This window comes from Orcinus orca, chromosome 14, assembly GCF_937001465.1.
Source record: "Orcinus orca chromosome 14, mOrcOrc1.1, whole genome shotgun sequence".
NCBI classification, from domain to species: Eukaryota; Metazoa; Chordata; class Mammalia; order Artiodactyla; family Delphinidae; genus Orcinus; species Orcinus orca.
Window position 1 is genome coordinate 60,578,766 of NC_064572.1, and position 3,004 is coordinate 60,581,769.

Here is a 3,004-nt window from a genome sequence, read left to right on the forward strand (position 1 = left end):
AAAACCAGTGTTTTAAGAAAATTAATCTGGCAGTGATACCCAGAGATGATCAGAGAGAGATTGGAAGCAGAGAAACTCAGAAGCTATTGCAATAATGTAGCTAAGACATCCTGAGAGTCTCAAAACTAATGCGGTATCAGTGAGGATGGAAAGAAAGGGGTAAACATGAGACATTTCGCAGAACTAATTAATAAGAAGCAATATAGTGTTAAAAGCATGGAGCTAGTCTGCCTGGATTTTGATCCAGTTCTGCCACTTACCAGCTGCATGACCACAAGCAAGTTACTTTACTCAGTTTCCAACATCATAGGGGCTGTAATGCCGGTTACGTGGCTTAATCTGTGTAGTGGACAAAGAACAATATTTGCCACATGCTTAGCATTTGGTAGGTGCTAGCTCTTAAAAGGCAATAGAGAATGTATTGACACTTTTCAGTAAAAGGAGAATCAAGTTCTAAGAAGTAAATACAGAAATAATTTCTGAGGGTTTTCCATAGAGAAAACTCAGAATTCAAGGGAGAACTCTGAATCTTGGAGCTTTCCTTGACCATAATTTGAAGCTTAAGGGCTAAATGAGATGAATCATACTAAGAGGTCATCTCTGTGGCTATGGCCTCTGGGACATAAGAGGCAAGTATTAGTTAATTATTTGATGTCTTGTTAGGAAAAGGAAATAACATGTCTTGTAACTGAAAGGGGAAATTGAACCATCTGTATGGACCTTTGCCTAGAATGGTTTATTTGGCAAAAAAAAGTTTAAGATATTCTCATTGTTAAAAACAAGACAACAGGCCCCAAAGGGAGTCACCTATGCTAAGCCCTATGTCACTAAACCCAAACTTAATACTTTACTTAATTACAGTTTCAGCCTCTCCCAGACATGAAATCTTAAATGAGGCAATCTGGACTCACCTGGTCAGCACTAGTGAGGTAATCTTTCTGATAGACCCCTGCATCCCGGCCCGAAAGGAAGGTGAACGCTGCCACGGTTGTGGTTTCAGCTTTCAGCTATAACTTCCTTGGCCCACTGCCTATAAAGGTCTTTCATGTTGTACAGCTCCTCAGAGCTCCTTTCTATCTGCTACGTGGGATGCTGCCCAATTCATGAATCATTGAATAAAGCCCGTAAGATCTTTAAAATTTATCCAGTTGAATTTTGTTTTTTAACACCGTACGTACAATTAAACGATTCTTTCAGTTCAGTACTTCTACTTAGTTGTGGCAATAATTAGATTCAAGAAAGAATGATTTTAAAATATTGGTTACAAGGGGTCTAGTCATCTTTTGAGAAAACCCATGCCTCTAGTCTGTTGGTTACTTTAAACGTAAAAACAAAAACAACATCAACGATAACCTCAGGTCCAGTGGTTAAGAATCAGCTTTCCAATGCAGGGGACTCGGGTTCGATCCCTGGTCGGGAACTAAGATCCCACATGCTGAGGGGCAACCAAGCCTGCGTGCTGCAACTACAGAGCCCATGCGCTCTGGAGCTGGTGTGCCACAACTAGAGAGAAGGCCACATGCCCCAGTGAAGGATCCTGCGTGCCGCAACTAAGACCCAACGCAGCCATAAATAAATAAATAAATATTTTTAAAACCCCAATAACCTGAGCAGTGATAAAAAGCTACCATTCGTTGAGTGCTTTTTATGTACTAAACACTATGCTAAGTTTTTTTTTTTTTTTCTATACGCGGGCCTTTCACTGTTGTGGTCTCTCCCGTTGCGGAGCACAGGCTCCGGACGCGCAGGCTCAGTGGCCATGGCCCACGGGCCCAGCCGCTCCGCGGCGTGCGGGATCCTCCCGGACCGGGGCACAAACCCGTGTCCCCTGCACCGGCAGGCGGACTCCCAACCACTGCGCCACCAGCGAAGCCCTATGCTAAGTTTTTATGTACGTTATCTTGATTCTTATTTAACCAGTTGAGGAAGGGATGATTATTCTCATTTTATAGAGGAAGACACTGAGGCTTAGAAAGTTAAGTAACATACAAAATAATAAGTGTGGCACTGGAGTTCAAACTCAAATGTCTTTGATTCACTCTTTTCCCAATGATGAAATAAACATTCACATTTTAAGGCAAGACAAGAAAAACCTAAAAATTTTCTCTGCCAGTTTGGGCTTTCTTCCTCTCTAGTGTGCATTGTGCATCTGCATTATGCATTAACCAGACCTCCCCAGTAGCAGAAATACAAGATCAATTTTTCTTCTGGCGCCAACCATATAACTCCTTAGAAAATAACATTCCTTTCTCAATCCTTGTGTGTACAGACATATTTGGTGAACTTTATGTACAATTCCAATGTATCATTTCCCTTAAAGATAGCGATTAGTGAAGAACAGACTGATTAGACGACCTGGGGAGATACTAGCCTGCACATAAGAGAAGTTCTTAGCATAAATACTTATGACTTTATTAATGTTACTAGCTATATTACTTGTATTCTGCCTGGTTTACAGGATTGTTTCTCACATTACCAAATGTGTGACTGAGCCTCTGATAAAATTAATGATGATTAGCTGACTTGAAATGATTGACCAAATATATAGTCCTATAAGATCAATGATGTAGGACCTCTCTGGCGGTCCAGAGTTTGACTCCGTGCTTTCGTAAGCCAGAAAGAGAAAAACAAATATCATATATTAACACGTATATGTGGAATCTAGAAAAATGGTACAGATAAACCTATTTGCGGGGCAGGAACAGAGACGCAGACGTAGAGAATGGACATGAGGACACAGGGGGAGAAGGAGAGGGTGGGACGAATTGGGAGATTAGGAATGACATATATACATCACTAGGATGTGTGACTGAGGAGCTTGGCTGCTTTATTGTAAACTTCCAAACAAGGGCCAGCAATCGGAGTCTAAGGGCGGGGCTGGGCTGGTAAGAGCAGAAGGAGTGTCTGACCCGGGGCTGGCTCCTGGAGCATGCGCAGTCTTCACAGAAAGTGATCAGCGAAAAGTGCTGAGGACGCTATTGCGTAGGCATAGTTTCTGATTGGC